Source organism: Centroberyx affinis, unplaced genomic scaffold, assembly GCF_046629955.1.
Source record: "Centroberyx affinis isolate AG114_WGS23_722 - 3 ecotype Tasmania unplaced genomic scaffold, CSIRO-AGI_Caff_v1 ptg002999l_1, whole genome shotgun sequence".
Lineage (NCBI taxonomy): Eukaryota > Metazoa > Chordata > Actinopteri > Beryciformes > Berycidae > Centroberyx > Centroberyx affinis.
The window spans coordinates 42,821-70,068 of record NW_027281102.1 but is presented as its reverse complement, the minus strand read 5'-3'; the positions used below and the strand labels follow the sequence as shown (position 1 = coordinate 70,068).

The following is a 27,248-nucleotide window of genomic DNA, read 5'->3' as shown; positions in this document are numbered from 1 at the left end:
TCACATCTGCAAATTACTGTTGCCCTGTCAAAGATCACAGGAAGTTTTTTTTATTTCATTTGAATATTCCCTATGAATATTATTTGGCTGTGCATTTTCTCAGTTTTCTCAATTTCCTTCCCTCGTGCCCCCGCGCGCCCCCCCGGCAGGCTGAACAGTTCCCGCCCCCCTCTCCTCTCTCCCCGGCAGCCTCCGCCTCTCCTCCTCGGTCTGTCATCCGCTCCGCTGTTGTTGCAGCCATTTTACCGTGGAGCGTCGGCACAGCGGCGACCGGAGGATGCCGACACAGCACCATTAAAAGGTAACTACGGTTTTTATTTAACACTTTCCTTTGTATCGGCACCCTTCATGTTTCTCCGTTAACAAATATGTCGGTTAATGTGTGAGAACCGAGAGCCAGGCCGGCTGGCGGAGCTGAGCTAACGTTACCTCAACAACTAGTGCTGTTCAGACAGAGGAGAGATTGCTTGGAGAGTGTTTGGCGAGCAAAGCTAGTAGCTGGCAGTTCACAAGTCCGCCTGAAAAATGGCGACGTCTTTCACAAAAGGACTGGAAGTTGTAAATGTGGTTCTACGTGGTGTTTATTGGCGTGTTTAAAGCTGAAGGGTGTTGGATTGTAATGGTTCATAGATTAGACTGAGACGGCGCGACCGTTGGGGGGGCGCTCGTGAGCTACAGAACGACGTAGGCTCGCGCACGATTTTTAACTTGCACCTGATTGGTTGATGTGTATTTGTTAAGGTTGTATATGGAATTTTCAAATTGAATGATTCGTTTTTTAGGTTTCTTTGTTCCCGTTAATCCAGCTAGTATATCAAGCTACCGTGTGGCGTTTTGAACAGCTTGTTATTTTGAAATGTGGTTGTTGAAAGGGGGCAAGCTCGAGGTTGTTACAAAAGTGTTTTTCTCCTTTTCCATTCACTTCAAAATTATTTCAATTGCTGCGTTTCTATTCAAACGTTTTTGTAAATTATGATGCAGTTTTTACGTTATTCTGAGGCAGAAACATTTTTCTTTTCTAATATTATCACTCGGTAAATAGGGTTGGAAACGCATTTGTTAAATAAATAACATCGCGCAAGGACTCCACACATCCATTTGAAAAATGGATGTTTTCTGACCTAGCTATGCTGTACTTTCAGTAGGCCGTGTTATTTGTGTAAATCCAGCTGATAGAAAGGCACTTAATTTGCATTTTACTTTTTGCAACATCTCAAAAAATTTCAAAAGAAACATGGCCAACAGTAATTATAAAAATGCATCTGGTCTGAGTCACTACCTGATCTGCGTCACACATGCGCGCTGTCGCTGCCTGATTTAAGTCAACCGTATGTGAGTCGCGTAAACGGTTTATGGCACAGACCCCCCTTAAATTTCGGCCATTAGCTCTGTCACTACCACAGATTAATGTGTAACTTCAATTGGAAAGACAAATGTATATCGTCTCGCACTTGAATAACATTAAGGTTGATGCACACTCACTAGCCAGCTATAGCTTTTATGTTGCCATGGCCATTTTATATTAATCGCTAATGTTACTGAGTTGGCTAGTTAACTGATGTAGCAAACAAATCATCATGTTTCACATCACATCAGCCAAAGTGGTGATAAATATAATTCCTTAACTGGATAGTACTTCGTTTCTAATCATATACTATTATTGACTGTCCCAAATGTACATTTGATGTTTTGCTACGGTGTCAAAACATTATGTATTCGGGTATGAGCCTTGAAAGTAAATGAGAAGTCGATCATATTTCGCAAGTCAGCAAATCATTGCATATTGTAGATTATAAAGCGAAGTATAGTAGGTTTCATGTGAATAAGCAGATGCTGGAGTCTAGCCATTAAAGCAATCTAGCCAAATTTAAAGAAGATTTTAACATGAGATAAGATAGGTACTTTATTAATCCCCGAAGGGAAATTAGGGCGTTACAGCAACTATAACAAAACAGTGGTAAAATGTTGTAAAATGGCGCATGCGCGACTCACATACGGTTGACTCGGGCAGTGACAGCACACATGCACGACTCAGATCGGGCAGTGACTCAGAGCGGGCAGTGACTCAGTTCGGGTAATGACTCAGTTCGGGTAATGACTCAGTTCAGGCAGTGACTCAGAGCGGGTAATGACTCAGATCGGGCAGTGACTCAGTTCGGGCAATGACTCAGAGCGGGTAATGACTCAGAGCGGGTAATGACTCAGATCGGGCAATGACTCAGTTCGGGTAATGACTCAGTTCAGGCAGTGACTCAGAGCGGGTAATGACTCAGATCGGGTAATGACTCAGAGCGGGTAATGACTCAGATCGGGCAATGACTCAGTTCGGGTAATGACTCAGATCGGTTAGTGACTCAGATCGGGCAGTGACTCAGAGCGGGCAATGACTCAGAGCGGGTAATGACTCAGTTCGGGTAATGACACAGATCGGGCAGTGACTCAGTTCGGGCAATGACTCAGAGCGGGTAATGACTCAGAGCGGGTAATGACTCAGATCGGGCAATGACTCAGTTCGGGTAATGACTCAGTTCAGGCAGTGACTCAGAGCGGGTAATGACTCAGATCGGGTAATGACTCAGAGCGGGTAATGACTCAGATCGGGCAATGACTCAGTTCGGGTAATGACTCAGTTCAGGCAGTGACTCAGTTCGGGCAGTGACTCAGAGCGGGCAGTGACTCAGAGCGGGCAATGACTCAGAGCGGGTAATGACTCAGAGCGGGTAATGACTCAGAGCGGGCAATGACTCAGAGCGGGCAATGACTCAGAGCGGGTAATGACTCAGAGCGGGTAATGACTCAGAGCGGGTAATGACTCAGATCGGGCAATGACTCAGTTCGGGTAATGACTCAGTTCAGGCAGTGACTCAGAGCGGGTAATGACTCAGATCGGGTAATGACTCAGATCGGGCAGTGACTCAGAGCGGGTAGTGACTCAGAGCGGGTAGTGACTCAGATCGGGTAGTGACAGCATAATTTGTTGCCTCAGCTGATTTTATTCAGTCCTTGATGTTTCACTGTGCTACATTCATGCTTGGCTTAGCAGGCTAGCTTTGTAGCTGTCTAGCTATGTGAAACTGCTGTTTAATGCAAATGTAAAGAAGAAGCCAACATTTGGAGTGGAAATCCAACAAATAGATGCAACACCACTCCCCTAAATATTATGGATGTAGGCTATTTAGGCAGGCTTCCTAAGAACTAGGTTTTCAGTTTCCCAGTCAGGATTGACAGTTACTGAAATCCAGATGCTGGTAAATTTTGTTAGAGTTAGAGTCCTGTACCAGCCATCATCAGGTGGTCCGCCTCTAAAAACCTAGTTTCCTTGTAGAAAAGTGAAAATGGTGAATTTTGCACTGCAGGTTCGTTCCCTTCCTGTTCCTTTGCAAGCTAACGTAGAACTAACTGTTTAATGTTGCAGTAAATAATCTTGCGAACCAAAACAGCAAATGGTGTAAATTTTATATTTTCTTTTTCGCACCAAGCTTATAATTGAACAGTTCAATCCAACACATAGAAAAATCAAGTTGACTGGTAAAATAGTGAAAGCTGTTGTTGCAGCTGTTTTCTGCAGCCATCTTAGGACGGCCATTTTGTGTTCCTCCCAGTCAGCTGAAGTTTGGCTGAAGTCAGCTGGAGATACAAAATGGCGGGAGAAGAAACATAAGCGTAACCATTAGTGGTAGGGATGGGACAATAACTGGTATGACTATTAAAAAACAATAACGATCATGACACCGCTCCTAATTTTCCTTACTGTGACGATTACAGGTGAGTTGTTGGGAGGCTGAATAATCAGACTGGCGATAAAGGTTTAAATCTTGATCATAATTATCAGGAAAATATTGTATCACGATAATCTATGAATCTACATTAAGATATAGGCTACTATGAAACTTTCATATCAGCACATGCTTAATTAGTGGTTAGAAATCTAGGCTGGTTATTTTGCTGTCAGTGGACTGCAGTGACATTCAGTCTTCATGTTTACAAGGCAAAGAACACAGCAGGTAAAAAAAAGAATTGTTTAGTTGAGGATCACGGAACGCAGTTGATCTACAAGTCAGTGTTCACCTGATATGGGTTTTTGAAGCCGATATTGATCTTTTTTGCTGACATTCAGTATCTGTAAATTTGACCATTTTCCTACCCCCCAAAAATACAAAATGTGACAAGTATTCAGGGTTAGAGTTAGGGTTAGCGCTGGCGCTGGATAAAACGCAGCCAGCTAACCTGCATTGTTTTGACTGGGCCTGAACGCTCCGTTGTGAAGCTAGCGCTGGGAGACAGGACCTCCTGTGATTTCTCGTAAAATAAAAGCCGTTTTATTTCTGGTGAAAATCTTAAAAACGCTGAATTACAACCGGAGCATACTTTTTGCATCATGTCCTGCCTCCTGCACCCCCCTCCTAAACCAAACGGCGTATTTCCAGTAGGTGAGAACACGTCTGACACTGACAATCTCCTGTTGTGTGCTACATGTGTGGAAGGGCAAGTCTGGAAAATTTCTCTTACTTTTTTCGTGAGGTGGACTCGTACGAGTGTGCCACGTCAGATTCACCAAACGTTCGTATCTTCAGAAAACCGTCGTAAATGACCTGCGTAAACATGATGAATTCCACCTGTAAATGAATGCGTGTTCATGAGAATTGCGAATTTGTATAATTGACGCCCCAATAATGCCATATAAGGTTAGGGGTGCGGCCCATATGTCGGGAACCTTCATTCATAAAACTGACAGGAAGACTAAGGAGAAGTCTACCAGCTCTGAGATTGAAGCCCTACTATCAGAAATAAGTCAGTCAAAGCATATAATATTTAATATAATTCAATAGTGGAATCAAAGGCCCTGCTAAAGCCAAGGAATGGGGAAAAATAACTCTGTGCGTTCCCTTGTGATAAACAACTATAGTATTCCTATACATTTTAGATGAAATAAATATCACAACAAAGCTATAATTCCCTATAGGAATATTGTAGTGATACTACAGAAGACAAAAATACCATGATAAGGTCACTATAAACTCACTATTGAGTACCACAGACACTCTAAGTCCCTATCGGAGTATTATAGGAATATTATAGGACTACAGTGATTTGTCGTTAGGGCACCGTCACAGAACCCCACACCCCTCTCCCTCAAACTCACTCCCCTCCCTCCCTTCCAATGTTGTAATAAATTTTTTTTTTTTTTTGTTAATTGGGGTTTCACTTAGCTACTCAAGCATAATAGACATTTTTGTTTATCAAATGGTCAGAAATAACAGGAAAATACATAGATTTCTGTCAAATAAGGTAACCATTGCCATTACTGACTGACAGTAAAGGCAATGGTAAACACGACAGTACATGGACTGATCATGCTTACTGCCATGCGTAGTCACCCCCCAAAGGCCCATTCTGAGCCAGGAAAAACTCTGTACTTGTATTCTTTGTAACCTCGTGAAATGTTCTTAAAACATTTTACCGTTTTAAAAGCCAGGGCTAGAAAAACAATCCACAGAAATTGAAATGATTGTGTTTTTTCTTTCCCTGGCGTCAAACCGAGGTGAAGACACACCGCCAGGAAAACACATTACAGCTAGTGTAGGCAATTTATTTTAGAAGCATTTTGGTTATATTTGTTGAAATTCTCTTAACATCCCGACAGTTATCAATAAATCAAATGCTCTGAAAAAAAAAAAAAAATCCGGTCTGTATCTACTCCAAAAACTCAGGGCACCCGAATCTTAACCAATCAGGACAGCTCTTCCACAAGGTGGCATCCCGCCTTTGCCTGTCAATCACACTAGAGCTGCAATGATTAATCGATTAGTTGTCAACTATTAAATTAATCACCAACTATTTTGATAATTGATTAATCAGTCTGAGTAATTTTTTAAGAAAAATAAGTCAAAATTCTCAGATTCTCTGATGATGAAATGTGAATATTTCCTGGTTTCTTTCCTCCTCTATGACAGTAAACTGAATATCTTTGGGTTGTGGACAAAACAAGACATTTGAGGACATCATCTTGGGCTTTGGGAAACACTGATCCACATTTTTCACCATTTTCTGACATTTTATAGACCAAACAACTAATCGATTAATCGAGAAAATAATCCACAGATTAATCGACAATGAAAATAATCGTTAGTTGCAGCCCTAAATCACACACGCACAGAATAGTCCTGCTGGTCCTGCAAACTGCAGAGAGAAAACTAACATATGCACAGAAGAGATGAGGTGAAACAGCCAGAATCCAAACTGAATCCTGGGACTGGAATAAACGTTTTGTAAGAAGCCAGTTATTTTCCTGTTCATCAGCAAGGAGCCACATTCAGCTCAGTCTGCTGTTAGGCGCTACTGTAACTGTTGCTTTGACACTGTGGGAGATAATATATGTTTAAAAAATAGTTTTTTTTGCCAGCGAATATTTCAGTAACAGCTAGACTGAGCTAGCAGAGCTGTGTTTTGTGTAAAAGGTTTGGAATTTATGAAGTTTGCTCAGGCGCCGCTCTCTCTCTCTAATACAGAGTGAACCTCGCTCGACCAGCGTCCGTATCGCATGTGTCTGTAACCATACTGACTAACCTATGCGGACAAACATTATTAGGTAACACTTTACAATAAGGGTCACTAAGTTAAGGGTTACTTAATGCTTAAAGTCCCACTGAAACGGAAGTTAGAGCGTCTTCAGCTTCTGTCCTGTGACGTATTTCCCAGTGAAACAGAATATTTGAGCGGTGTACAGTTACAAGAGGGATTTAAATCAAATCCTTCGCATTTGATTGGACCGCTAAACAGTGGGCGGGGCTTAGAGTTCAGCGCGATGCGGAGCTACAGAGAGAAACGGAGCTACAGAGGACTGTTGGCTCCACACACACCAGGCTGAAGAATGATTGACGGGTGGATGTCATGATATTATTGGTTGAAATCGGTCGGTTCATGCTTACGTAAGCACACGGCATATTTTGTTTTACAGGAAGAAAACATGATTGGATTTTGATATAAGAATACAAAGAAATAGATTTTTTTTATTTTTTTTTGCATATATTGTTAAATAGGTGCACAATATGACCGGGGATGTGATCTAAAAAGGTTAAAAATGCATTTTTCATTTCATCTCGACTTTAATAAGCATTAACTAACCCTTAATTAACAGTTAACTAATGTGTCTGGTAATTATTTACTAATGGTGTTCATGTTAACTAAGGTATTAATTTATACATTATTTAATAATGTATAAATGAATACCTTAGTTAACATGAACACCATTAGTAAATGACTTTTATTAGTTAACTTTTAATTAAGGGTTAGTTAATGCTTATTAAGCATGAACTAACCTTTATTAAGCATGAACTAACCTTTATTAAGCATTAACTAACCCTTATTAAGCATTAACTAACCCCTGTTAAGCATTAACTAACCCTTAACTTAGTGACCCTTATTGTAAAGTCTTACCCATTATTTGTGCTGGAGAATGTTTTAGTTACAGCTAGATTAAACTGGTAGAGTTGTTTTTTGGTAAAAGATTTGAATTTAGTTAGTTTGCCTAGTTTGAGGGAGGGAGGAGTTGCAGGAGGGAGGGAGCAGTGAGGGAGTTTTTTGTTGTTGTGTACGTTCAAATTCTTGTTAATTTCTCCAAAGTTGCCTACCCTAGCTACGGGACGAAATCCTTGTAAACTCTTCTGACACCACACTGGAATGATTTCTGTGGTCGGCCATCTGATGTATCAATAAGAGTAATAATAATAGTGAAGGGATGATCTGCTTCTCTAACACTACGATTCTATACGCAATCTGAGGTTTAGGATTCAATCCAACCAGGATACGATGTGATCAATAAAAGTTCAGTGACGACAAAGCCTGACTGTGCAGAATTCTGTTTATTTCTGAGACTCAAATCTTTCCAGCGATGCCATTGGCTGCTAGAATGTAAACAACAATTTAAAAATGTCGTTACAAAGTGACAATAATATAATTTGGATGGAGAGCTTGTGAAACTGTGATGGTCAAGAGTCTCATTAGTGATTACTACAGCAGAATAACATGGAGCTGATATCACCATTCATGTTCCTGACAGCAGAATAACATGGAGCTGATATCACCATTCATGTTCCTGACAGCAGAATAACATGGAGCTGATATCACCATTCATGTTCCTGACAGCAGAATAACATGGAGCTGATATCACCATTCATGTTCCTGACAGCAGAATAACATGGAGCTGATATCACCATTCATGTTCCTGACAGCAGAATAACATGGAGCTGATATCACCATTCATGTTCCTGACAGCAGAATAACATGGAGCTGATATCACCATTCATGTTCCTGACAGCAGAATAACATGGAGCTGATATCACCATTCATGTTCCTGACACAACATATGGATTGTTACATTTTTGTATTGTGATATATTGAATTTAGATATATATCGTCCCGTCCCTACTACTAAAACATTCTGTAGCTGTGGTGTTGGAGGAACTTCCATCATATTGTGGCTTTAGTTGTTTGCTAATGTTGGTCAGCCATAGGGTTGCAAAGGGGTGGAAAATTTCCGGTAAATTTCCGGAAAGTTTCTGGTAAATTTCCATGGGAAGTTAAGCTGGGGAATTTTGGAAATATTCCAAATTGGAAACTTTCCATGGGAATTATGGGAATTTATGGGAATTAATGATATCATATCCAAGCATAAATATTTGTTTTGTTATAAGCAGACATCCATCCAAAATAACACAATTAAAACAGATTTATTTGTAAGTAGAACTTTATCAAGTGTTAAATATTTTATTGAACAATCAATTCTTTCATTGAAGAACAAAAACATGAATGTTGAGTTGCATGTAGGGGGCGTGGCCTCTGTAGCCCTGCAGTAAGCAGTGTGCTATGTGTGCATGTGATTGAGGAATAGCATAGATATTCAACTGTACTTGCATGATATCTGGTTGTTTTAGTCAGGATTATGCTAAAATATATTTTCCCCAACTATATTTAAGTTCCCTATTAAGAGCATACCTTCAATTTAGTAAATTCCTGGTTTATTCCCGTTTATTCCCATAAATTCCCGTTAATTCCCATAAATTCCCGTTAATTCCCATGGAAAGTTTCCAACTTTGAAAATTCCCAGACAGACACTCACTGTATAGAGACAGACAGGCAGAGAGACAGACAGATAGACAGACAGCTGAAAACAAGTGACAGCTGTAAACTGTCTTTATCCAGGCACGACCCTCCTTCCTCTCACTTTCTGTTCCCACAAATATCTGAGAAGCTAAATGTGCTAAATAAGAACCAAACCTGACACAAAGCAGCTTACTATGCTCGCTTCCTGGGTTTAGTGGGTTAGCTAGCTAGCTAGCCCCTTACCTAACATTAGCTTAGCTGATCAACAAATATGCTCAGACTGATGGGAGGGAAGTTAAGTGGATTACAAATCAACAGAGTGTTGTTTGTTCAGATGGCTGACTAGGGTTGCAAAATTCCGGTGTTCACACCAGCCACGCCTTTCTAGATCCTTCTGTGTTTAATTGTAGTGGACTGGAAGAGAGAGTCTGGGCTTAAAGGGGCAGTAATTCAGGTTTTTATTGCTCGGTAGGACAAACGGATCATAATATTTCTGTGGGGATTGATAGGATTGTTGATCAATACCAATGACTCATCAGCTGCTGAGATTTCTGGCTTTCAAAACTCTGTGCAGACTCTCCCAGTCTGTCTTATGCAGCAGGAGATCATTTCTGCTGCTGTTGCAGTTCCTGCAGCTCGGAGACAGAGGGCGATAGATGTCACAGATCACTTCTTTTTTTACCTCTATTTAACCAGGTAAAGTCTCACTGAGATTTAACACCTGGCCAAGACAGCAGCAATTAAATATACATAAAGTTACAGATAATGCAGCAACAAAAATAACTCGCAAAATAGTAACAGAAATCTATATAATATCAAATCTACAAATAAAAATCAAATGCAATAAAATTTGGATTGGTGATAAAAGAACTAATAATTTCGACAGTCACAGCTCATAACACTGAAACATGAAGAGAGCAGCTACATTCAGCCAACCAGTTTCAGAGAGTTGTTTGGTGTTTTTTCAGTGCAAATGATTGAACAATTTAAAAAGCCTTTACCTGGTCCCACAACCCTTCCTAACTAGTATATAGTTTCAGCTCCAGGCCACGCCCACTGGTTTAATGGCAGCCATGTTTTTTTGTTTTTACAGTATTTGTTGACAACAAGAAGGTGACAGCTGCTACAGAATCAGTTTGGTACACAGGTGTAAACTAGGGACGGGACAATATCCGGTATTATTATATATTGCGGTAAAAAACAATAGCGGTTATGATGTTACCTCTAATTTTTATTAGTAAGTGTAACCCAGGTTATTTTCTGTAGCTACGATTTACCGATGTTCCCTAAACGCCTCACATGCAGGCTGCTGCTACTGATGCGTTTTTGCTGCTGTCAGCCCGGTTCATTTTGCTGTATTCTTCATTACAGCAGCTAATGACCCGCTGTACATTTAAACTGACTCTAGTTCTGCTCAAGCTCTCATAGCTCTCTCCTTCTTTCTCTCTAATCCCACAGTTCACACGCTTTTCAGATCTGCTAGTTACTTAGCTTAGCAGTTAGCGATAGCTTAGCAGTTAGCGATAGCTTAGCAGTTAGCGATAGGCTCTCTCTCTCCTTCTCAGTTTAATTAATAATTAGCTGTTAATGTTTACGTTAACGTTACACATATATTTGCGGGAGTGGGAGAAATCTGGCGCTACTGTTGATGTCCAGCGTGAAGACGGAGACTCTGGGAAACCTGAGATTGTTTATTTGTTGCGTCGCATGTAGTTTTAAATGAGGAAATCTGCAACTTTCTTTTAAGGCACAACGGCCAGTTCAAACAGGACAGGCCAAACTGGCGTATGGATAGTTAATGTTAGAAGAGGCATTAGGACACACTCCCACTGGCCGTTTGGCCGTGGGAGGACTCCTGCCCTGCTGTGACAACCGCCGCTCTCGTCTGTCAGCACTGATGTTTTATTTTGGCCTCTAGTAAATTGCTATATACATTTTCTTGTAGTTTTTGTATCTTTTCTTAACATCTGAACTCCTAATATTTTTTATATATGTTCAAGGTTCTTTATTATCATAAGCACAACAAAACAGCGAGAAGCAGATCAGGCTAGCTATAAAATTCTTTAGCCTAGAGCTAACCACAACAATGTAAACAAGTAAACAAATTAAACAAATAGTGCAAAATGGTAAAGTGACCATCAGTAAGAAGTAATAGAACATATATAAGAAGTAATAGAAAATATAAAGTGACAGAGTATGATAAAATAATTAAATACAATAAAATAAAAATATGTATGATATGTACACTTTTCAAAATATATGGATGTATGAAATGGAATGAAGTTGAGATGTAAAGTGAAGTGCGATTGGCCGAAGTGTATGTGGCTTGTTTGACACACAAAGTGCTTGTTGGTTTAAAACCCAAATAAAATAAAAGCAGCAGCACGTTCCTCTTCAGGAGCAAAAGCTGCTGAACAACACGAGGGACGAGTGATGCTGAATAAAGAGGAAGTTTGGTTTAGCTTGTTGCTGCTTTCAATGCTTTTGGAAAGAATTCTGAAGTAACGGGAGATATGGAAACAAATCGGCTAAATTCATTAATGTTAGCATTTAAAAAGTGGAACGGTATAGTTTCTGATCGCTCACATCCAGGATGGGATACATAAAAATTATTAGAGATGCACCGATTGCAATTTTCTTGGCCGATTCCGATTTCCGATTTTTTAAAAGTCTGACCTGCCGATTCCGATTTTGGCCGATTCCGATTTTCTTTCTAAGAACTATAATTGACAGCACACGCAAACATTTTTGTAACTTTTCTTTAATGGAAAATTAAAATTCAATTGTATGTTCATAATAAAACATTGACTATTAATAACTTACATTTTCTCCAAAACTGCACCAGGTTACAGGACCTTCTCTCACTCTCACTCAAACAAATCTCAAAATAAAAAAGTGCTCCAGGTTACTGGACAGAGCTTTTTTGAACAAATAAAATCCAAATGAAAATGAATGTAGTATTCAGATAATGCAGTATATCCCACTTTATACTTTCCCGAAAGAAAACAGGTGCAACAGATCTATATAACAACACACGGACTATTACTGTTATGGACTATTATACAACAGGTAGTTCCGACCAAGCAATCTGATAGATCAACTAGACATTTAGAACGTGATCAAATCAGCATGACAGCACACCTAGCCGTGCTCATCACTAAATATCACTCCGCCATATTATCATACAATATATTTAAATATAATGCTACGCTAACTCTGTTCAGCCTTGATGTTACCAGACGCTCTGCATCCTCCATCAGCTGTGCCGGTGAGTCGGTGACACGGCGCTACTAGCTTAAAAATACATGTGAAGTTCGCGGAGATAGTAGCTAAATCTGTCCATGGAAAAAATATTTTTTCAGCAGATATCTTAGTTACATCAAGATTGAGCTAGCAAGGCAGTTTTGTGTTTATATGTGTGGTATTTATTCAGTTTGGGAAATCCCGCGATCTCTAGAAAGCATTAGCTCAAGTTGGCTGCTGACTCAACAGGGACTAGAAATCGTCTGTTGCAGGTCGTTACTGAGGCTCCGCCTACTTGCTGGAGGAGTAAACTAGGTTCCATTACATAGGAGTCTACTGACGTGACTGATTGTTTTCCAGTTATTAGTCAGATCCCATGTATTTCCAGGGAAACGGAGATAACACTAGCAAAAAGTTTTTTTTATTTTGAGAGCGAATTGCCCCACAATATGAATACGTTTTGTTTGTATCTTTTATTTTGTTGGTAACTGTTGTATAATCGCAATATTACACTCGAGGGTGTGCGTTACCGTCATTATTGGCACGACAGTGATGCGGTCAGCGCCGAGGTCCGTAAGCATCACGGTAACGCACACCCTCTCGTGTAATATTGCTTAATTACAGCGGAGTTTTTACCGTTGTCTTAAATTTGACCGGCACAGAATCGGATATATGAGACTGATCGATTCCGGTCACCGGCCGATCGATCGGTGCATCTCTAAAAATTATCTCGACATACAATATTAACTCAATAATTGCTTTTTTTAAACCTGTTGTAAGACTGTAGAACATATGGAAAATATTTATGTAGAATATTGGCTTTTTTCTTAAACAAAATTAGAAAATGGTAGTTTAGCTTATAAAAACTGTAAGGAGAGTTTTAAACACAAAAAATCCAATTAACATGGTTTGATTTTCCATTCAGTTCCATTGCTGAGCTGATCGGATTTGTTCGATTGAAAGCGTCATTCAACTGAATGATTGGCAGGTGAACCGTAAATGAACCGGGTTAAAGCCGTTTGCATCGGGCGTCCTGCTGGCTTAACTACTAATGATCGTCTGTATTTCTCAAAGTATTTCGTGTGTTTCGCAATTGCATGGAGGAAATAATGTGAGTTTGCTAATGGACTTGAAGAGAAACTGAACCCCAAACCCAAATCTGTGTAAAGCCTGACATCTAATTGTAAAAATCATTCTACTGAAATGGCCATCTGCTATTGGCTGATCTTTGGAGCCAGGTGATGATGTCACCACCTGTTGTACTCTATAGAAGATGACATCATCGCCTGCTATCACAGTTTTATAGTGTTGAAAATAGGGGTGGGCGATATGGCCCTAAAATACACTGAACAAAAATATAAACGCAACACTTTTGTTTTTGCTCCCATTTTTCATGAGTTGAAATAAAATATCTAAGACTTTTTCTAAGAGCAAAGAGAAAAGGTTTATTTCTCTCAAATTTTGTTCACAAATTTGTTTAAATCCGTGTTAGTGAGCACTTCTCCTTTGCCAAGATAATCCATCCACCTGACAGGTGTGGCATATCAAGATGCTGATTAAACAGCATGATTATTGCACAGGTGAGCCTTGGGCTGGTGCCGCTCTAAAATGTGCAGTTTTATCTTGAAAAAAGACATTTATTTGGCACTGAACTATGGATCTCACATGACTAGGGCTACAGATATGCATTTTTTGAAAACCAGTCAGCATCTGGTGTGAGCACCATTTGCCTCATGCAGTGCGACACATCTCCTTCACATAGAGTCGATCGGGTTGTTGACTGTGGGCTGTGGAGTGTTGGTCCACTCCTCTTCAATGGCTGAGCCAAGTTGCTGGATATCGGCAGGAAGTGGAACAGGCTGTCGTACAGCTGATCCAGAGCGTCCCGAACACGCTCAGTGGGTGACATGTCTGGTGAGTATGAGGCCATGAAGAACTGGGATGTTTTCAGCTTCCAGGAATTGTGTTCAGATCCTTGCAACATGGGGCCGTGCATTATCAAGCTGCAACATGAGCTCTGGTGGACATTCCTGCAGTCAGCATGACAACTGCACGCTCCCCCAAAACTTGAGACATCTGTGGCGTTGTGTTGTGTGATAAAAACACATTTTAGAGCGGCCTTTTATTGTGACCAGCCCAAGGCACACCTGTGCAATAATCATGCTGTTTAATCAGCATCTTGATATGCCACACCTGTCAGGTGGATGGATTATCTTGGCAAAGGAGAAGTGCTCACTAACACGGATTTAAATAAATTTGTGAACAAAATTAAAGAGAAATTAAAGCTGCAAGCAGCGATGATCGGGCCCTCGCACCTTTGTGCACGTCGGGGTGTGCCACGGCCGCGGTGTTGTTACCGGACACCGACCGGTCGATGTGGCCCACACCATGAAAATTCCATGTAAATCAAATGATGATTGTCAGACAAGGCTTACTTCCTGTCGCCAGTAGGTGGCGCAATGACTATGACTCCTAATTGGCATGTAGAGGTGGATCTGGTCAACCCGCTACGAGAAGCACAGCAAAGTTTAAAACATGTCATTTCCTGTTGCCAGTAGGTGGCGCTATGACTATAACTGAATATCGGCATGTAGATGTGTTCAGGCCGAGACCGTTATCAAACCTGTGAAGTTTGGGGCAGATTTGACCATGTACAGGCGCGTTACAACCCACTTTGTTTTGTGGCGAAACATGGAAATTTGACGCCACGCCCACGCCGTGCGACGAAAACTCAAACTTTTGATAACTTTTTATCGTCAAGGTCTTTTATACACGCTGACCAAGTTTGACGTGGATCCGATCAACCGCCCTAGGAGGAGTTCGTTAAAGTACGACCCCTGCAAAAATGTCACAATAAATTCAAAATGGCGGACTTCCTGTTGGGTTTAGGGCATGGCGCCAATTGACTTTTTTTTAAGTCTGGACATGATACATCTGCCTACCAAATTTCGTACGTCTAGGGGAAACGTACGGCGGGGGCTACTTCCTTGAAATTTTGTAGGGGGCGCTATCGAGCCATTTTACCACACCCATGTGAGAGACCCATAAAATATATAATTTTCGGCCACCTCTGACGTGTGCAAAGTTGCGCAACTTTCCATGCACGTTTAGGCCCTCAAAAGTGCGATTTTTTTTGTCAGTGTAAGAAAAATAATAATAACTCCTTCAATTACAATAAGGGCTTCGCACAAAGTCGTGCTCGGGCCCTAAGAATAAGCCTTTTGCAGGAGGTTCCCCGGGCGCCGGCTGCCCTCTGAGCGTCACTGAGGCTTCGTACACACTGCCAGAGTTCGGTAGTGACGACTGAACCGAGCGACTGTCGGTATGTGCGGGACGGCCCGGAGCGGACCGGAGTAACGTTACCGCGTACGTACGGGAGTCACTGCGCTCCTACGATCTCGCGACGGCTGTAAATAACGTCTGTAACCGTAGTGACGTTTACTTCGGATCGCTACGGCGGCTACCGTCGCCTGTGTTTTGGGTTTACTCGACACCGGTAACCGGAGGCGTCGGTTTATCCGTCGGGTCTTAACGAACCTCCGCCGACAGCGGAGTCACCTTCTCTTTTTTCGCCTCAGGACTCCATAGTTCGAACGGCGACGTTCGGGCCGAAGACCGCGGAACCGGAACGACCTCGATGTCGAGGAAACAGACCGGATAGAAAAACTGAGAACGTCTCACGACACTTACCTCCGTCTCTTTCAAATTAACGACGGTAACGTTACGTAACGTTTGCCGACGTTCAAAATATAAATGGGAGAAGTGGGAGGAACAGGGAAAGATCAGAGGGGCTTCTGTTGAGGAGGTTTGTTAAAGCCCCAGTATGCAGGTGTTATGACCGTGTCACATTGGGGCATTTCCTCATTATTTAAACTGATTTATGTTTCCATAATTATTGGATCTCAGTTCTGTGAGTGCAGTAGTACTCAGGAGAGAGATCCAGTATTGCTCTGAGAAGACTAAAATATGAACTTTGGTCTTATATTTATTACTATTTGTTATAATATTTTTGTTTTAGCCTACTTATTTCCTACAATTAAAAATTGCATTTCTGCACTGACTCAAGAAAGTACATTAAACATTCACAATTAATAAAGATTATCCGTTTATTTTTCAATTGAGCATTGAGCCTTTAATAAAAATGTTTATTCATGTTATTTTAATTGTCATGCTTTCATAAACAAATTTAAGGTTTGGTAAAAAGTGACATCACCGGAAAAATGTATCTTGCCGCCACAAACATCCCTTAGCCGGTTACTTTTCCCATCTGGCTGGCTACTCAAAAATTTGGGGAACCCCGCTGCTTTTGTGTGCATAGAAAAAGTCTTACCTAGATCTTTTATTTCAACTCATGAAAAAAGGGAGCAAAAACAAAAGTGTTGCGTTTATATTTTTGTTCAGCATAATATCATGATATTTCAGGGTATTTCTGTGATAACGATATCCATGACAATATGACAAAATACTGAAAAATATTTTATTATTAATTTCAAGAACATACAATTGCAACAAAATAAGTGTTTTATATATAATAGTTTTATATGTCAGTATAAACGTAACAGTTTGCCTTCAAATATTCAGTAAAAACTAAACAAAAATTATCTCTCAGTTCTTTAGTACAACAACAGTAACTCAGAGTGAGATTCAGATTCTGTGTAAAATATAAATAGTAGGGTCCAGCTTTTTAATAAGCTGTTTGAAGCGTTCCTTCTCAGCTGTTTGGATTGGCATCATATCTTTAGCCAAACAAAATGTGACGCTTCGGTAATATCTTTCCAGCGTTTGCTTTTTCTGTCATACGGAGTACAACCGGCCAAAGATCGGGCGATGCTGCGCTGAACCGATGTGTTTTGTCTGCCTGGTTTGAACTGTCAGTAGCTGCTGAGCTCTCCTCACACTGAACCGGGTGCTTCTGCTTGAGCTGGTGAAATAAGTTCGATGTATTGCCCCCTTTTGTTGTTCCGGTCTTCTTGCACAGCTTACATATTACTGCTCCTCTGTAACCAAACCACTTCCACACTACTGACGTCGCTCCACTTTTTGGAATGAACTCCTCCACCATGGAGCCGCTTTCAGCCATGCTTGTTGTTGCTGTGCCTAAGTTACGTCAACAAATCTGAATATTGCCATTGTCACGATTTTTTTTATCATATTAAAAAAATTATACCCGTATTATCGTGAACGATACGCTATGGCACACCCCTAGTTGAAAATCATGATTATGCTAATCCAGATAGACTATATTAAAGCTATTGGTCAAAAGGTATAAGGTCGTATGAACCAGACTGAACAGCCAATGATAATGAAATGGAAGATGTAGTAAGAGCTGAGCAAAGTTAGTTTGTCAGTGTTTCTGTCAGGTTTGGCCGAAACACACAGGATGTTACTGTGGAGTCTGAGCTTATAATGGTGAAGCAGATTCAGTATTCTGGAGTTTCAGGCACTTCAGGTGTAAATATGGGTCAAAGGTCAAAGTCAGCATATAGGAATGTTGCTTAGTGTAGGTATTGTTACAGTTCTTCCTCAGCAACAGTCCAGGCGGTGTGGTGTTTAGTCAAGACGACTAGTGCTGAAGTGATTAATAATAATAATGATAACTTTATTTATATAGCACTTTATCAAAACAGAGTTACAAAGTGCTTCACAGCAGTAAAAGAAAGTAATAATGGTAAGAGGAAGGATACAAGTCAAAGTAAAATACATAATACAAATACATTCCCACAAAAACAATTAAGCAAGAACAGGACGATTAGTGGATCGACAGAAAATTAATCGATTATCAAAATGAAAATCCATTAATCGTTTTAGTCCTTTATCAGTAAAAACATGTTCTGGTTCCAGCTTCTCAGATTTGCTGCTTTTCTGTTTCATCTCTTTATTAAATGAATCCTTTGTGTTTTCTGGCTGCTGCTCAGACTGAGGAAGAAACCTGAAGAATCACTTTGGACTCTGAACTGAGATGGACATTTGTCTTTATTTTAGACATTTTACAGATTAAAAAATGATCGATAATGAAAATAATCGTTCGTTGCAGGCCTAAAGGCGACATCCCTGCATGTCTTGCATCAGGCTACATTTTAAATGACCAAATATTCAAATCATTTGAATCTAAAATAGGCAAGAAAAAGTCTACTGGTCCATCGCCGGTGGAAATTCCCTTTGTTTTTGTTTTTTTGTGCCGATCCCCAGTTTGTTTATTCAGTCGCCCCAACCCTGTACCTAATCATATCTGACTTTGATTTTGAGATAGGAAGCATCGACACATCTCGCTTTGCTTAATTTCACAAAAATCCATTCAGTAATATTTACATGAACGACAAAATCAGTTACCGAACTACACTACCCAGCATGCTTTAGCTAGCTGGAATGTTCCATCTCCTGCAAAGGGAACAAGTCTGTTGTGGAAGTTTCTGCACCTAAAAAAACAGAAACAAATGGTCTAAAAGTAGGGGTCAACCGATTGTCAGCCTGACTGATATGATTGCCGATAAAATAAGTAGGAGCTCCCTGCACTTTATTTTTCAAAACATAATGTTGAAGTATTCTGTTTTCTAGTATTTAATGAAACATACTGTATGTTTAAAGGCATTTAAAGGAAGTTTTGTGTTGGAGTTTGTGCTAATTTGTCAATTTTGACACTAAAATTTTCATTTTTACTGCAAATGTAAGCTACATCGGCCCCAAATATCGGTTATCGGTCTCCTTGATTACTAATTATCGTAAAAAAAAACATATCGGTCAACGCCTATCTAAAAGCTTATGTTGTGTAGAGAGAGAGATGAATCGACTCGTTTCTTTGTTTGGATGCAGAAGACAGACTTGATGGAAAATAATGTTCGCAACTGAGCTGCTAGTCAGCAGAAGACTTCAGCCTGTAGAGTGACAGCGTTTGGTGAATTTTGGAAAACACTGGCTGTAGTGTAAAACAGCTGTGAGAGAGTGCTGTACAGTCATGGTGAATCATGGGAAAAATCTGTCTGTTCACGATCCCAACCTGAAGGTCTGGCTTTCACAAGAGCAACTAGACTCTCTCTGGGTTGCCAGGTCTGCCGGTGTCGGCCTGTTTCTCCAGCCAGGCTGTGTTCACAGTGTGTATCTGGTGGAGGTTTTCCTCAGTTTGGGGTCAGTCACACTGGTCAGGTGATCTGCCGGTGTGTCCGAATATCTTTCTAATTTATTCTGGGATTTAATTAATTTGTTCCAATATGTTTCAGATTTTTCTTTTTGTTTGGTTATAATTTGGTTGGGCCGAATTAACTGAGGTCTGTCCTGGGGCAGTGAGCCCCCCCGTCTCTCTCTCTCTGCCTCTCTCTCTCTGCCTCTCTCTCTCTGCCTCTCTCTCTGTCTCTCTCTCTGCCTCTCTCTCTGTCTCTCTCTCTCTCTCTCCCTCTGTCTCTCTCTCTCTCCCTCTGTCTCTCTCTCTCTGTCTCTCTGTCTCTCTGCCTCTCTCTCTGTCTCTCTCTCTGTCTCTCTCTCTCTCCCTCCCTCTGTCTCTCTCTCTCTCCCTCCCTCTGTCTCTCTCTCTCTCCCTCTGTCTCTCTCTCTCTCCCTCTGTCTGTCTCTCTGCCTCTTTCTCTGTCTCTCTCTCTGTCTCTCTCTCTCTCTCCCTCTGTCTCTCTCTCTCTCTCTCCCTCTGTCTCTCTCTCTCTCTCCCTATGTCTGTCTCTGTCTCTCTGCCTCTCTCTGTCTCCCTCTGTCTCTCTCTCTCTCTCTCCCTCTGTCTCTCTCTCTCTCTCTCTCTCTCTCCCTCTGTCTCTCTCTGTCTGTCTGTCTCTGTCTCTCTCTCTCTCTCCCTCTGTCTCTCTCTCTCTCTCTCTCTCCCTCTGTCTCTCTCTGTCTGTCTGTCTCTGTCTCTCTCTCAATTTTCAATTCAATTCAAATAAGCTTTATTGGCATGAATGCTAATCAACCGTTATTGCCAAAGCAGAACAATAAACAATTATATATATAGTATACATATATACATACACATACGCATACATACACGTATATACATACATACATACATGCACATACATAAAATATGTTACATTTGTAAAAGAGGGTACAATTAGGCAATTAGATTCAAAGCAATCAAATGTCTTGTATTAACCGGAGAGATATGATAATATAAAAAATACAATAAAATAAATAAATAAATAAAATAAAATTACAAATTACAGAGTAAATAATCAGATTCTACTAACAATGGTCATAAATGTGAAATGTAACTACATAGTGTTACAATATTCAAGAAGTTCTAAATAACAGTCGTTTTTTCTCTAATATCATGGCAGAGTGTTACATGTTGTGCAGCTAAGTGTGTAAACTGTGGTTCTTCTCCTAAACAAAGTTTCATCAGTTCATCACATGTTTTTCCCTGATATGATGAGTCTGCTGCTTTAACCTGCTGCAGGAAGGAGGAAGACTCTCTGACAGTTTGGTTCAGGGGGCAGAAGAGGAGAAAATGCAGCTCAGTTTCTGTTTCCCCTGATGAACAGTGTTGACAGACTCTCAGTTCTCTGGGCTTCCATTCCTTCTTATGACCTTTTTCAATCTCTAGCTGATGGTCTCTGAGTCTGTACATTGTTAATGTGCGTCTCTGTTTGGGTTTTTTTATGCTTACCAGGTACTGTGCTAGAGAATATTCTCTATTCAATAAACGATAGCATTCTAATTTGTTGATGGATTTTGTTTCATTTTTCCAATTGTCAATGTAAATACATTTGTTTTCCTTGTCTATTGTTTTCAGATGAGTTTTGGAGAGATGATGGAGGTCTTGGATTTTGAGGTGGCAGGTTTCTCTAATGTTTCTCAGAGGGTCTGTCTCTGGGCAGAGGCTGTTACTTATAAAGGCTCTGTGATGATATGAATCAGGATCAGCTTGTGCCAAGTGAACCTGGAATCTAATTGATCTTTTTATCATGTGGAGAGAGAGAGGGAAGTTTCCCAGCTCTGCTCTACATGCATGGTTTGGACAGTTTCTGTGGACCTTGAGGATTTCCTTAGAGAATTGGAGCTGAAATTTTTCTGTGGGTGTTGTGGCCCATGAGGTGTGCCTCTGGTTTATTAGAGGGCCCCACACTTCACTTCCATACATAAGAATGGGCTGAATTACACTGCTGAATAGTTTTAGCCAAATTTGAATCGGAGGATTGAATTTATTTAGTGAACTTCTAATGCTATAGTAGGCCCTGCGTGCCTTATCTGTCAGGGAATTTATTGCTTTGTCAAAGCTGCCAGATGCACTGATGATTATGCCCAGATAATTGTATTCCATGGTATGCTGAAGTGTGGTCCCTCTCACAGTGAAACTGTGTTTGGATTCCTGTGATCTGGCCTTTTTTTGAAATACCATAATCTTAGTTTTGTCGAGGTTGATGTCCAACGCCCAGTTTTGACAGAAGGTCTCCAGCAGTGAGAGGTTCTGCTGTAAGCCATGTTCTGTTGGGGATAGTATAACCAGGTCATCTGCATACATGAGGAACTTGATTTCTTTGCCTTGTAGATCTAATCCAGGGCTTGGGGACTGTTCAAGAATTGTGGCCAATTTATTGATGTAAATGTTGAATAGGGTAGGAGATAGGTTGCACCCCTGATGCACCCCTCTTCCTTGTTTGAAGAACAAGTTCTTTTGTTTCCAATTTTTACACAGCACTGGTCCGAATATTTGGATTTGATTAGGTCATATATTTTACCACCAATTCCGCATTGCATGAGTTGGAAAAATAATCCATTATGCCAAATTGTATCAAAAGCCTTTTTTAGATCTACAAAACATGCAAATATCTTCCCTTTGTGTTTTTTGTGAACATGGTTTTGGATAAGTGTGTGTAGAGTGTAGATGTGGTCTGATGTTTGATGGTTGGGTAAGAAGCCAATCTGGCTTTTAGACAGGACATTGTGATCGGTTAGATATGTTATTAATCTGGAGTTTAGGATGCTACAGAAGAGTTTACTGAGGTTGCTGTTAACACAGATACCTCTGTAATTGCTGGGGTTGTACTTGTCTCCATTTTTAAATATGGGAGAAATAAGACCTTTATTCCAAATAGTGGGGTAATATCCCGTTGTCAGCACCAGGTTAAAGTGCTTTAGCATGGCAAACTGAAGTTTGAGATTACTGTGTTTCAGCATCTCTGAGCTAATGCTGTCTATACCGCAGGCTTTGCCATTTTTAAGGGTTTTGAGTTTTTGCTGTAGTTCTTTAATAGTGATGGGGTAGTCAAGGGCACATTGGTTATCTTTCACTGCTCTTTCTAGTTCTTTCAGTTTGTCTGTCGTTAAGACTTGACTGGGATTCAAACCATGACATTCTGGATTTTTATAAAGGTCATCAAAGTAATTTTTCCAGATATTGCCGTTTTGAATTGGGTTGGTTTCTGCACGTGGGTTTCTGTTAATGCTTTTCCATAAATTCCAAAAGGTATTATCATTGATAGCTTTTTCAATTTTGTTGAGTTCTCCTTCCATATAATGTAATTTTTTCATATGGAGGAGCTCTCTCTCTCTCTGTCTCTCTCTGCCTCTCTCTCTGCCTCTCTCTCTCTCTCTCTGTCTGTCTCTCTGCCTCTCTCTGTCTCTCTCTCTCTCTGTCTGTGTCTCTGTCTCTCTCTGTCTCTCTCTCTGTCTCCCTCTGTCTCTCTCTCTCTCTCTGCCTCTCTGTCTCTCGCTCTCTCTGTCTCTCTCTCTGCCTCTCTCTGTCTCTCTCTCTCTCTCTGTCTGTCTGTGTCTGTCTCTCTCTCTCTGTCTGTCTCTCTCTCTCTGTCTGTCTGTGTCTCTCTCTGTCTCTCTCTCTGTCTCCCTCTGTCTCTCTCTCTCTCTGTCTGTATCTCGCTTTGTCTCTCTCTCTCGCTGCCTCTCTGCCTCTCTGTCTCTCTGTCTCTCTCTCTCTCTGTCTGTCTGTCTGTCTGTCTGTCTCTCTCTCTCTCCCTCTGTCTCTCTCTCTCTAGAAAATCAAAAGCAAATACTTTTTGTTTTGTTCCACTGGCTGGTAAATGACAAAAAACCACCAGTCACTTTGAGCGCCAGTGAAATGAAAAATGATTTCTCACCTTGTTATCTAATTCTTCCTATCATTATTTACCTATTTAACAACAAATGTTTTGAATTGGGTTGGTTTCTGCACGTGGGTTTCTGTTCATGCTTTTCCATAAATTCCAAAAGGTATTATCATTGATAGCTTTTTCAATTAAACTTGTTTTTTTTCTCGGGACGTCCCGGTGGCTCAGTGCATGTAACTGTGACGTCTTGGGTTTGAATCCGGCCCGGGACCTGCTGCGTGTCATCACTCTCTCTCCCGTCCTCTCAGTCTCTTTTCACTGTAAAACTGTCCAGTTAAGGCAGGCGGAGCGGGCCGACCAATCAGAAGAGGCTGTGGGCGGCGACTCGCTCACTGCAGCGTCTGTCTGGAGCGTTTCCTCCAAAACAAACAGAGCGCAGCTTTGAAAGCCAGAAATCTCGGCAGCTGGCCGGGTAATTGAATCAAAACCGATCGAACCGAACCGGTCCGTAGCTTTATCTAACATGACGGACCTGTCTGTCTCTTCTTCTGTGGTGTTCCTACCAGTTAAGAACACATGAAGAAGCAGCTGAACATGAGCGTCAGTCCAGACTTCAGTTTGTTCTGTTCGGCTTTCCGAGCGTGAGGAACCGCATCCGTCTCTAGGGCTGAAAGATATTGATCTAATCTAATAAATAAATCTTAAAAAGCTAATGAAGAAATCTAATTCTAAATTATTAAAAGAAAAGTGATTTAGTTAAAAACTAGATGTGAGTGAGCAGATTTACTGAGTTTGAGCCTGATGAAGGTTTTGACTCTAAAACTCTTTGTTCACAAATCCAGTTTGGACCAAACTCTCTCTGAAGAAATTAACTGCAGACTGAGATTTGGAAATGACAGACATTTGTATTATTATCAGTTGTGCAGCTCTATCTGTCTCCTCCGCATCTGTGGCTAGCTGCGCTAACCTAGCTAGCAGCTCTGTACTACATCCATGGTATGACTGGACTGGACAGCTACATCCAGTCATACCAGTTAAAAACACATGAAGAAACAGCTGAATGTGAGTCAGTCCAGACTTCAGTTTGTTCTGTTAGGCTTTGTGTCTCCTTCTACCCATAATCCCTTGTGTTTCCTGTAGTTGGTTGGATTAACTAACCGCACCGCAGTTCTCTTGTTAGAGGACCGAGACTCTCGGTGCCACCAGAGTTCAGATGGCATCGTTCTTACTAGAGCTGAACAATTAATTTTAAAAAAATTAAGAAAATGAAATTGAACCTCAATATGAACTTCAGCAATTTCCAAATTTTAGAGTCTGCAGTTAATTTCTTCAGAGAGAGTTTGGTCCAAACTGGGTTTGTGAACAAGAAGTTTTAGAATCAACTTCAACTCAGTAAATCTGCTCACTCACATCTAGTTTTTAACGAAATCACTTTTCTTTAAACAATTTTTAAAGTTCTAAAACATTAAGGGCAAGAAAAACTTGTTATATGAATCGCAGTTTAAATCGTAATTGCGATATTCCGTCGATAATATATTTGATTTTTTTGTCAGTATGTTTCTTTTCTAATCCAGACCCGAGCATCATGATAATATTGCTGAAACTTTATTGATCCCAGTGAGGAAATGAGGTGCAGCAGCAAAACTAATAGGATTCAGCAGGAAAACTGACATGGAAGATAAGAATAGAAAAATAGAGGAAAATGTCAACAAACCAATAAAACAGAATGTAACAGCGCTCTGTGATCGCGGCTGGAGACACTTTAAACAGTTCAGCAGACTGTTGGTTGGTTGTGATGGAGTATGATTATTAACATGTATGGATTCAGTTCCAGTTGCTACAGATGATTTATTTCCACATGGATCAGCAGCCTGAACAACAATCTGTTAAACTCAGTCTGGATAAAACTAGGGATGCAGCCATCTGGACTGTAGGAGCAGATACCGATAGCAGATATTCTGCCAGCCATATCGGCCGATACACTTTTGTGTGTGTGTGTGTGTGTGTGTGTGTGTGTGTGTGTGTGTGTGTGTGTGTGTGTGGAGGGGGGGGAGTCGTTGGAGTAGAATAGAATTTGTTTCATAATGTTTTTCTAACGGTTATTTGAACCAGTTTGGTTAGCTCTGTTACACTTACATTCAAACAGTGAAAGCAGCTAGGTCTCTAAAATGAATCAAAAGCAGGCAAACTGGTGATATTGAGAACATTTCCAAATGAGTAACCATAAACCATGAAGAGACTGTAATGTTTTCCTTCCTGAAGCAGCTGATGCTGAGCAGAAGGCCTGGACTGCAGGTTGTGTGTTGGAGGAAATATTTCCCTTCATCCACATCATCAGCTTCTCCTTTTCTCCTGAACAATGCTTCAAACTTTGTAGACTTCAAACAAACACATTTCCCCTGATGATGATTTTCTTAGTTTTTGTTAAAATGTCAGATCAGTTAATTTTTATTAAGTTCTTATGAAAACCTCTCCAGCTGACCGGACAGGAGAGGTGTGTGTGTGTGTGTGTGTGTGTGTGTGTGTGTGTGTGTGTGTGTGTGTGTGTGTGTGTGTGTGTGTGTGTGTGTGTGTGTGTGTGTGTGTGTGTCAGCGTTAAAAGAGCTGACAGTCAGAACTTTATATTGGAGTTTTCAAATAACTGACTAACTGACCTCTGGAGTTTCACACCAGACTTCACAAAGTGAACAGTTCGCCTCCATTTATTGTCCATTAGGCTTGGGCCGATATTTGATAATATCTAATCGCGATATTCACAAAATATCACTATAATTTCCGCAATATCGATATCAAAACCTATAATTGAATAGTGGTAGGACAGTAAAAAACAGAAATAATCATAGTTGCAGTGACTTTATTTCAAGTGGGTTCCCCTGGAAATAGCAGGAAGGACCCTCTGAACAGCACCGCGACCTGCTTTTGGGCCGCAGCCCACTGGTTGAGGAACAGTGCAGTACATGAAACTTATCTCATCCAAAATCAGTTGGATGAAACAGAACAGACTGATGCTGGGAAACAGCCTGTCAAGTCTGTCCGTGGGTCGAGGGTCGTGCCGATGTGTGATGTCATCAAACGGCGCCGATGGGCCGCATCAGGACGATGTTGAGTGTTTTTATCAGTGTAATATTTTGAAAATAACATTTCACTTTTGCAGTGTGGCCATTAGCTAAAAAAAAAAATCACTGAATAAGAGGCTCAGCTGAGTCAGTACACACTCACACACACACACACACTCACACACACACACACACTCACACACACACACACACACACCGTTCCCAAAAGGCAGCGAGTGAAGCCCTCTCTCACTTCTAGCTTGTGTTCAGTTAAATTCGAGGCCGGTTCAGTTTGTTTCTGAGAGCAGCTGACAGCAAAACAATCTGAAAATGTTGTTTTCCCCGAAGCGAGTGGGGAATGATGCTTCATGAGACAGGACGTCCTGCAGATAGACCTTTGATCTTCTCTTGTTTTATGAAGTTTGACCCACCTGTCCTGCATGAGTGGGTCTTTATTTTGGTTTTTAATTTGGTCTTAAAGGTACTGTTTGTAAGATTCAGAAAATGCTTGTTATTAGTGACACCTGGTGGCCGTTAAGGTAACTGCAGTCAGCATCCTGTTGCTCGTGCTCGCCCCGCACCCCGTAGGCGCGAGCGAGCATCCTGTGTATCGGCCAAAACAGTGACCGTATGAACGTGATGGACCGGCATCAGGTTGATAGATGAGGAAGCAGTTTCTTTTTTTTTTTACTTGCATTCAAACATCAGTCACATTTGCTGATCTCCATGGTGACACAGAGAAAAACGTACGACCTGAAATTCAAGCTGTCAGTTTCAAATTTGCTGAACAAAACTCAGGAGAAGCAGCAGCAAGACATTTCTCTGTTGATCTTTTTTTTTTATTTTTTTTATCTTTTTTCTAAGG

The 27,248-nt window shown here is 40.8% G+C and overlaps 1 protein-coding gene across 1 annotated transcript in view; it reads left to right on the top strand.

Moving 5' to 3' along the window:
• Window positions 1-247: 247 nt before the first annotated feature.
• The window catches only part of ccdc71 (coiled-coil domain containing 71), a 39,837-nt gene continuing 12,836 nt past the window's right edge, over window positions 248-27,248 (top strand). Inside the window, exon 1 of the mRNA XM_071537259.1 lies at window positions 248-301. The gene's annotated coding sequence lies outside the window, so the exon portion shown is untranslated. The remainder of the gene's footprint in view (window positions 302-27,248) is intronic.